Consider the following 11,051-nt stretch of genomic DNA (forward strand, 5'->3'; position numbering starts at 1 on the left):
ATACCTCGATATGGACAGCTGAAAATGTGTGCCCCGACCGGGACTCGAACCCGGGATCTCCTGCTTACATATATCAACAACACTTGTCGGCAGCTGAGGTTGTTAGTTAGTCATCATTTATTCCAGAAAAAGCTGTACGGTCATCAACAGTAACTGTTCTTTCGAGAATAAGTTACTGTCTTCATATATATATATATATATATATATATATATATATATATATATATATATATATATATATATATATATATATATATAGTTAAAGGCTACCCAGCCATTTGACCATCGTCTGTGCGAATGCGCAGAGGTTGCCCAAACCTCTTACGGGAATCGCCAAAGCGTGCGCGAGTAATGAGTGGGTGGGTAAATGTCTATAAGGTACAATACATATGTAGAATTGTGGACAGTTGGGAATGTGAGTCTCACGGGAAGCGTGCAAGGGATAAGTCCCTGCAGTCGCGCTATTCATCTGTGTCCTCGGTGGTTCAGATGGATAGAGCGTCTGCCATGTAAGCAGGAGATCCCGGGTTCGAGTCCCGGTCGGGGCACACATTTTCAGCTGTCCACATCGAGGTATAACAGCAACACCTGTCGGCAGCTGAGGTTGTTAGTTGGTCATCATTTATTCCAGAAAAAGCTGCACGGTCATCAACAGTAACTGTTCTTTCGAGAATAAGTTACTGTCTTCATATATATATAGTTAAAGGCTACCCAGCCATTTGACCATCGTCTGTGCGAATGCGCACAGGTTGCCCAAAACTCTTACGGGAATCGCCAAAGCGTGCGCGAGTAATGAGTGGGTGGGCAAATGTCTATACGGTACAATACATATGTAGAATTGTGGACAGTTGGGAATGTGAGTCTCACGGGAAGCGTGCAAGGGATAAGTCCCTGCAGTGGCGCTATTCATCTGTGCCCTCGGTGGCTCAGATGGATAGAGCGTCTGCCATGTAAGCAGGAGTCCCGGGTTCGAGTCCCGGTCGGGGCACACATTTTCAGCTGTCCATATCGAGGTATATCAACAACACCTGTCAGCAGCTGAGGTTGTCAGTTAATAATCATTTATTCCAGAGTAAAGCTGCACGGTCATCAACAGTAACTGTTCTTTCGAGAACAAGTTACTGTCTTCGTATATGCAACTAAAATAGGAAGATTGGCCGGGTAGTCGAATCTTGGAATCTTGCTGCTGACGAATGCGTGTACGGGGTGTTAAGCGCAAGTTGTGTATATACCGTCCAAACTACTGTGATGGCTGCTTTGCTGTTATTAATGACTGTGGAAGTTCATAGAAGCGAGAGGATGTTATTTTATGCTGGCAAGTAATCTGTTTCTCCCGAATATCTCCAGCAAGCTCTTCGACTTAATGTTTGTATATCAGAGACAAGTTACGACAAAAAGCGTCACAATCTCTCACTCCATAAAATACTACAGGAAATCTGGAGAATTAGCTAATACTCTCTCTCTCTTTCTCTCTCTCTCTCTCTCTCTCTCTCTCCCTCTCTCTATGGTGGTTAGAAACTGTACGACACGGACTACGATTCTTTGACGGACAAATGCTGGTAATGAAAATTTCTTTCGCTATTATGGTAGCAATGGAATATCTAGATATCTTGGTGGAGTACCGCTACAGTAGTATCCATCAACGACTTCAGCTACGGAGTATTAACGCGGTCAAACAGCTTTCTAATGGATACATCCACACGGACTGCTGCTCCTTACAGTCTGCTCTAGGTACGTACAGTAGTCTTTCGCCTGCGACTTAGACGGACTTGCCTTCAGTTCATCACTCTTGGAATGTTTCAAAGCGACGTATTCTTCAGCGGCAGCTACCGTCTCAGACACTGGACCACCAATGGAAATGGCTCTAGGATGAATATTAGAAAGTCATATTTGAAATTTCGTTCTTGAGCAGGAGTTTGTGTGGAATTCTTTGGCACAGCACGTGACATTGTTGCGAGAAGGCAGTCAGACGAAACAAATATTTCTTTAATGTGACATCCAGTGTCGCAGGAAATCATCGGTTTGATCCCCGCTGCGATCAGAATGGTTTTAACCAGTTCTGGGCGGCGCTGACTACGAACGGCATGCAACATCGCTGCTGAGTCACTGCTGGAGTGCTGGCTATTCTTCGAGTTTTACTGTCCCCGTTAATTCTTACCGATAGAACGAATATCGCACTAGGAGAATTTGGCACTACTCCATCGATTATCGATTCGGCACGAAAAAAATCCGCTTTAAAAATAATTTTGTTTGTAACAGAAAATAAGCCGACGCTTTCCGCCGACGCTTGGCGTCGCTCGAAAAAAGTGATGAGCAATGTATATTTAGGATGAATCTACATCTGCGTCTATATTTACATCTACGTGGCTACTCTGCAAATCACATTTAAGCGCCTCGCAGGGGGTTGATCAAACTACTTTCACAATAATTCTGTATTATTCCATTCTCTAACAGCGCCCGTGAAAACGAACACCTATATCTTTCCGTGAGAACTCTTGTTTCCCTTATTTTGTTATGATTATTGTCTCTACCTATACATGTCAGCGTCAACAAAATATTTTTGCATCAGGAGGAGAACGTTCACGATTGAAATTTCGTCGGAAGATCCCGCAATAACGAGAAACGCCTTTGTTTTAATGATGTCCACACCAAATCCCGTGTCATGTCCGTGACATTCTCTCCCATATTTCTCGATAATACAAAACGTGCCGCCCTTCTATGAACTTTCTCGATGTACTCTATGAATACTATGTGGTAAGGATCCCACATTGCGCAGCAGCACTCCGAAAGACGACAAACAAGCGTAGCATAGGCAGTCTCTTTGCTAGATATGTTGCATATTCTAAGTTTTCTGCCAATACAACGCAGTCTTTGGTTCGCCTACTCCACAACATTTTCTATGCGTTCTTTGCGGTTTAAGGTCTTCGTAATTGTAATTCATAGGTATTAAGGTGAATGTACGGACTTGAGATGTCAATGCTTTATTGTGTAATCGAATTTTAACGGATTCCATGTAGCAGTCTTGTGGGTGACCTCACACTTTTCATTATTTAGGGTCAACTAAAAATTTTCACGCCACACATATATCTTTTCTAAATTGTTTTGCAATTTGTTTCGATTTTCTGATGACTTTTCTAGAGGATAAACGATAGCATCTTCTGCAAACAATCTAAGACGGCTGCTCAGATTGTCTCCTAAACCGTTCCTACAAAGAAGGCACAGCATAGGGCCACTAACACTACCTTGGCGAACACCAGACATCACTTCTCTGTTTACTCGATGACTTACCGTCAGCTACCACAAACTGTGACCTCTCTGACAAGAAATCGCGTATCCAGTCGCATAAATGAGACGATATTCCATAACCACGGAATTTAATTACAAGCCGCTTGTGAGGTACGGTGCCAAAAGCCTTCTGGAAGTCTAGAAATACGCAATCAATTCCAAATCCCTTGTCCACAACACTCAACACTTTGTGTGAGTAAAGTACTAATTGTATTTTACAAAAACCATGCTTTCTAGTTCCGTCTTGACTATGAGTCAACTGACCATTCTCTTCGAGGTAATTCACAATGTTCGAACACCATATATCTTCCAAAATACTGCTACAAATCGAAGTTAAACATATGGGCCTGTAGTTTAGTGGATTACTCCTGTTGCGTTTCTTGAATTCTGGTGTGTCCTGTGCCACTTTGCAGTCTTCGCGTCCAGATGTTTCGTTGAGTGAGTGGCTGTATATGATTGTTAAGTACAGAGCTATTGCATCAGGATACTCTGAAAGCAACGTAATTGGTATACAGTGTGGACCAGATGGCTTGCTTTTAATAAGTAATTTAAGTTGCTTAACTACTCCGAGGATATCCACTTCTAAGTTACTAATGTTGACAGCTGTTCTTGATTCGAATTCTGGAATATTTACTTCGTTTTCTTTGGCGAAGTAATTTCTGAAGGCTTTGTTTAGCAACTCTGCTTTAGCAGCAATGTAATCGATAGTATTTCCATTGCTACCGCGCAGCGAAGGCAGTAATTGTGTTTTGCCACTAACATACTTTACATATGACTAGTATCTCCTTGGGCAACGGCCTTGCCGCAATGGATACACCGGTTCCCTTGACATCACCGAAGTTAAGCGCTGTCGGGCGTGGCCGGCACTTGGATAGGTGACCATCCCGACGCCATGCGCTGTTGCCATTTTTCGGGGTGCACTCAGCCTCGTGATGCCAATTGAGGAGCTACTCGACCGAATAGTAGCGGCTCCGGTCAAAGAAAACCATCGTAACGACCGGGAGAGCGGTGTGCTGACCACACGCCCCTCCTATCCGCATCCTCAACTGAGGATGACACGGCGGTCAGATGGTTCCGATGGGCCACTTGTGGCCTGAAGACGGAGTGCAGTATCTCCTTGGATTTTCAGCCAGGTTTCGAGACAAATTTTCGTTGTGGATACTATTATAAGCGTCTCACATTCAAATACGCTCTATATTTCGAGCTTCTGTATAGGCTCTCCAATCTTGGGCACTTTGTGGTCGTTTAACTTTGCCATGTGTTATCCGTTGTTTCTGCAACAGTCTTCCGACCTGTTTTGTGTACCATGCGAGGTCAGCTCCGTCGTTTGTTAATTGATTTGGTAAAATCTCACAACTGCTGTCGATACTATGTCTTCCAATGCAAGCTCCATCTAGTCTACACTTACATTGTTAATTTGGAAGGAGTGGAGATTGTCTCTTAGGAAAGCGTCAAACAAATTTTTATCTGATTTTTTGAATCGATATACTTTTCGTTTTTATTGGTTGATTTGGGTGTTACAGTATTGAGTCTCGCTACGACTACCCTGTGTTCGATAACCCCTGTATCCGTTTTGATTCTTGTTATTAACTCAGTATTATTTGTTGCTAAGAGGTCAAGTGTATTTTACAACAGTTTACTATTCGAGGGACGTCATGAACTAATTGCTCGAAATAAGTTTCAGATAACGCATTTAGCACCATTCCGGGTGACGTTTTTTGCGTACCACCGAATTTAAACATGTATTTTCGCCAGCTTATCGAGGGTTAATTAAAGTCATTACCAACTATAATTGTATGAGCCGCATACGTGTTTGAAATTAGGCTCAAGTTTTCTTTAAACCTTTCAAAAAGTGTATCATCGAAGTTGGGAGGTCGGTAGAAGTATACAATTAGTGTCTTATTCGGTTATCAAGAATGGCTTCTGCCCACACTAATTCACAGGAACTATCTACTTAAGTTTCACTACAAGATAAACTACCCCTAACAGCAACAAATACACCACCGTCAGCTGTCTTTAGCCTAAGCTTTCTGAACACCGTCAAGTACAGCGCATACATTTCGGCTAGACGTATCTCCCTTTAGCCAGCTTTTAGTGCCTATAACGACTTAAGCATTAGTGCTTTTTGTTAGAACTTAGAGCTCTGGTACTTTCCCAACATAGCTACGAGTATTTACAACTGTTACATCGATTGTTCCTAAATCTATGTTCTTGCTGTGTTCAACCTGCATTCTTTTGAGACTGACGACCCTTATGTGTTTCCCCGAGACTCTCTAACCTAAAAAACCGCCCTGTCCACGCCACCGATAACCGTGTAGCCGCCTCCAGCCACATATTTCAGAAACGAAATTGCAAATATCTGCCGAGGCACGAGAGAAAATGCGCCTGGCGTCTATTAGGAGGGACATCCTGTATATATAACGTTTATACCTGCCAAAGTAAAACATATAATTTTTGCTTTAATGAATGTATATCCTTTTTACTATGTTACTGGCAAGAGCCTTCGAAAAAGACTTTTCCGTGAAAACCTTTATGAAACTTGATCCAATACAAACAAGATATTAGCGCCACAAATCACCGTCCAGCCGTCAGGAGAAGAGGTCTCACAAATGTCTGTCGTATCGTATTAAATGTAAGGAAACATGTAACTCAGATGATTCTCTGAAAAGATATAACTATACTGGAACTAATACCCTGTGCCGCAGGACGTTTTTGTTCCTTGACAGTTTTTTTTGGATTGCAGATAATCTCGCTACTATGTTCTTCCTTTCAATTGCCGTACAGCTTGGGGCGTTAAAAATTCATTGCGTCGTTAAACTCATCATATAATTTGCGTAAAATTTCCGCCTTATGCAAGCACAGTAAATTTATGTTTCATTTAGCTATACGTACTTCAGCACTTTATTATTTTTTAGGTTCCTTTCGACTCTTTCGGATCGCGGTTAACTTATTCAGTATTTCTGTCCTCCTAATACCTCTTTATTCTCCCACTTATCCTGGTTCTCTCTCCACCCACGATCGTAGTCATGATTATGGTACCATTCCAGCTATGCCCACCCATTGTGTTCCAAAAGCCGGACCTATCCTGCATTGCCACGAACGTATTTGGTTCGCTCATTCCAACCCTTTCTCGATTCCCTATTTGTGTGTTATTTTCGGTGAAGTTTTTCATTATACTGCCCGACATAATGCTATGAGTTATATTGTGCTCGTAGTGTAGTAGCTAACAAACTTTATACAACGCGTTTAATGACATGTGGGAGACCTCGTGGGAATGGAAAGAGGACTTAAAGAGAAGCAAAGAAGTTCATATATGTATGTGGTCAATTTATTTTATTTTCTTAGTACAAACACTTTCCGTTGTTACACTTTGCTTCGTTTCTGTATTTTTGTTTTCAAATTTCCAGGTTGCTCCTACAGGTATTTTTTCTTTTCAAAGGACATCTTCTGATGGATAAATGAATTTCTCAAAAAGGCTACAATTAGCTGTATCACAAGCTTCCAAACGCCGTATCACTGATTGTTCTGCTCGCTCCAATGTTACAGGTATCTGCTTCATCAGCTGAAATTCTTCTTGAACATGCTGTTGAGATTATGATCATTCGCAACAGGTCTTGAGTACACTATGTCCTTCGAGTGTCCCAAAAATAGAAATCCAATGGACTGAGATCATGAGATTGAACAGGCTAAGATATTGCTTCCTCACGACCTATTCATTTACTACAAAAATACTGATTTAAAATTGTTCTTGCTTACAGAACAAAATGAGGTTGTGCCCCATCGTGTGCGGACATGTTTTGACGTAAATATAGTCGAACGTCTTCCAGCAAAACATTTTAATGTTCAATTAAAAGTTCACTGTATAATTCACCTGTCAGTGCTCCATAAAAATTATAGGGTCCTATTAACCTGTGTCCATTTATGTCAGCCTATACATTAATGTTAACCTGCTATTGATGTCTTGTTTCCAAAACTGCAAATGATTCTCATCGACCTACACATGAGTATTGTGAAAATACTGCACTCTATTCCTGGTAAAATATGGTAGGCAGATAGTGTTGGGCCTAACCTCATGTCGCCAGTAACCAAGTACAAAAAGTTTCTTGTGAACTGGAAATTTGTTACAATAAGTCGGTGCACTCTCCGAAGATGGTATGGGTAAAGGAGTTGCTCTCGTAACACGTTAAATACTGTCACATGATCACATTCTTATTTTATGATATTTCTCTGGTACTGCTGCCATTATTGTCCTCAATATAGTGAAGTGCTCGGTCTTCTAAATCAGGTGTTCTAACACCACTTGTTCTTCCACAATGAAATGACTTTGTATCAAAAGAGTCGCTCTTCGCAAGATCTTTATTCTTTGAAAGGTCGTATAGTTCTCTAGATGCCTATTAGGAAACCTTCCAGCATACAAACGTCTGGTTTCAGACTCATTGGAATTTGGAAGTCCAAACATCAAGCGCATGTTCGCCATGTGCTGATTAGAATACATTTCAGTCAGAAACGTACAGTATAGACTAGTTCAATAAGAGAACGCCCGAGCAGGCGTCACGCCCGTAACAGCAAGGCAGACACAACAAGTCGCTCTCCAGGTAACGTCACTTGTTTTGTGGCACCCCTCGTGGTAATAGCAGATTCTATTCCTCATGAGGGAAGAATGTTCAGTACTTATTTACTCACTAAACGCTATTCGAATAACAGAAGAGAAAGATTCCAGTACTAATTACGTTCTGAATACTAAAGGAATTTGTTTATTTACTTGTAACATGTCAGCTAAGATAAACATAAGAAGGCTTCGACTTAACTATTCCCAAAACAAACATCATTTGAAAAGAAAAATACGTGTATAATCAAGCTGGAATATTGAAAACAAAAAGCCAGAAACGAAGTAAACATATAGCAACAGAAAAGAATCTTTCACTAAGATAATAAAAAAAACATCACCACATTAATATATGAATTCTCTGGTTTCTTTTTAAGTCCTCTGCCCATTCAGCAGAAGTTTCCCACGTATTAGTTAACACAAAGTACACCTTTATTTGTGGTGTTGTCGTCTGCAGGTTTTAATTTCCACTGACGAAGAGATCATTGGCGAGGGTGCTAAAGTTTTGGGATGTCAAGGCGAGGAACCAAATACGCCAAGACGTTTTGAAAGGAAATATTCCGCCAGTCGACTCAAAAACTACAGGGCAATCAGACTGCCTGGCAAAAAGGAAACAGAGAAAGACCAAGATCGATGGTGAGGTATAGAAGATGTAAGAAAACCACGGAAAATCTAATAACGGTTGGATGGATTTGAACCAAGTTACTCCCAAATGTGAACCCATTGCCTAACCACTATGTCACATCGCTCAATTGTAATACTAGACTGAAACGCCAAAGAAACTGGTATAGGCATACGTATTCAAATACAGAGTTGTGTATACAGGCAGAATACGTTGCTGCGGTCGGCAACGCATATATAAGATAACAAGTGTCTGGCGCAGTTGAAGTGAATTTGAACGTGGGTTTATAGTCGGAGCTCGAACGATAGTACACAGCATCTCCAAGGTAGCGATGAAGTGGGGCTTTTACGATTCGACCATTTCATGGGTGTACCGTGAATATCAGGAATGCGGTAAACATCAAATCTCCTACATCGCTACGGCTGGTAAAAGACCCGACAAGAACTGGATCAACGACGACTGAAGACAATCGTTCAAGGAATCATAAGTGCAACTCTTCCGCAAATTGCGGCAGATTTCATTGCTGGGCAATCAACAAGTGTCTGCGTGCGAACCATTCAACGACACATCATCGATATGGGCTTTCGGAGCCGAAGGCCCTCTCGTGTATCCTTTATGACTGCACGACACAAAGCTTTTCGCCACACCAGGGCCCGTCAACACCGACATTTGACTGTAGTTGATGACTGGTCGGTCTTGTCTCGTTTCAAATTGTATCGAACGAATGGACGTGTATGGGTATGGAGAAAACCTCATGAATCCATGCACCTGGCATGTCAGCAGGGGACTGTTCAAGCTGGTGGAGGCACTGTAATGGTGTGGGGCGTGTGCAGTTGGAGTTATATGGGACTCCCGACATATCTAGATACGAGTCTGACAGGTGACACGTGCCTAAGCATCCTGTCAAATGACCTGCATCCATTCATGTTCATTGTGCATTCCGACGGACTTGGGCAATTCCAGCAGGACAATGCGACACCCAACACATCCAGAATTGCTTCAGAGTGGCTCTAGGAGGACTCTTCTTTGTTTAAACACTTCCGCTGTAGCCACCAAACTCCCTAGACATGAACATTATAGAGAATATTTGGGATGCCTTGTAACGTGCTGTTCGAAAGAGATCTCCACCCTCTCGTGCTCTCACGGATTTAGGAGCCGGCCGGAGTGGCTGAGCGGTTAAAGGCGCTACAGTCTGGAACCGCACGACCGCTATAGTCGCTGGTTCGAATCCTGCCTCGGGCATGGATGTGTGTGATGTCCTTAGGTTAGTTAGGTTTAAGTAGTTCTAAGTTCTAGGGGACTTATGACCACAGCAGTTGAGTCCCATAGTGCTCAGAGCCATTTGCACCATTTTTGAACGGATTTAGGGACAGCCCTGCAGGATTCATGGTGTCTGTTCTCTCCAGCGACATAAGTCGAGTCCCTGCCACGTTGTGTTGAGGCACTTCTGAGTTCTCGCGGGGCCCTACACGATATTAGGCAGGTGTGCCCCTTTCTTCGGCGCTTCAGTGTACAAGCAGGCACTTTGATCACTTTCAGTAAATTTGTCTGTTTATTTCTAGCAGTTGCCAGAATATTACTGTCTTCTTTCTCGAACTTTTCGGTTGTTTTTCCTGAATGATAGTAGTTTCTTCTTGAGTAACTTACTATTAGTCGTAGGCTCCATATTTTCGGTGAATTTCTCCAAGCACACTCAGCAACACTCAAAGTTTCTGGGTATCATTTCGGAACAACGTATGTGTATACAGGGTGCTCAGAATCGGTGAAAAGCTTGTAAGGTTGTTGTGAGGTAGACTGTGCTGAGAACTAATTATTATGAAAAATTTCCATGTGTTGCATCGTTTCCGAGATATTTAGCAATGAGGTTAGCCGCTCATGTCATTCCACGAGGAAATTCAAGCAGCCCTCCAGATGCAGTTGATGTCAGTTGTTAACATAACTGTCCAGGCTAAAGGACAGGAAGTTGTAGAGTTGAGTAGGTGCGAACTACTATATAGTGACTGGGTGCGGAAGGTTTGTTGATTGTTACTTTGCGTTCTTTCGGTCCGAGAAGGTAAGAAAACATCAGCTGTATTTATCGGGGGACATTAAAATAAATAGAAGTACATTGACCTAAAAATTACTACTTAAGAGACGTGTACTTGCCATATTGTTTGGAGTATGGTATCATAGCATACGAGACTGCTCAGCGTTTGGCTCCAGTCGCACCCTTCCTACCACCCTATGTCCAATTCTTGTATCACTCTTGCACGGTTTTAGGAAAACAAACGAAGAACACGTTTGGTAACACTTTCTCCTACGGGCCGCTTGAATTTACGCGCACAACGGCCTGACTGGCTAACTTCAATGCTAATTAACTAAGAAACGGCACAGGGTATCGAATTGTTTTGTTAACTGTTATTCGTAAGTGCGAACTACCCTGAAACACCCTGAGAAGCCTTTCAGACTGTTTCTGACCATCATGTACGGATGCTAACGCCCCAAGAAAGGTCAGAACTTGATATTAGGTATGGTTGATCTCAATTGTCGTTCTGAACG

At 42.2% G+C, this 11,051-nt stretch overlaps 1 non-coding gene across 1 annotated transcript; it reads left to right on the forward strand.

Annotated features, from left to right (window-relative positions):
- The first annotated feature begins 914 nt into the window (after positions 1-914).
- Trnat-ugu (transfer RNA threonine (anticodon UGU)) lies at positions 915-988 on the forward strand. The gene has a single exon. It is a non-coding gene; the product is annotated as a tRNA-Thr (tRNA).
- The last annotated feature ends 10,063 nt before the right edge of the window (positions 989-11,051 follow it).

The sequence above is a fragment of the Schistocerca nitens genome, chromosome 3, assembly GCF_023898315.1.
Source record: "Schistocerca nitens isolate TAMUIC-IGC-003100 chromosome 3, iqSchNite1.1, whole genome shotgun sequence".
In the NCBI taxonomy this organism is placed as follows: domain Eukaryota; kingdom Metazoa; phylum Arthropoda; class Insecta; order Orthoptera; family Acrididae; genus Schistocerca; species Schistocerca nitens.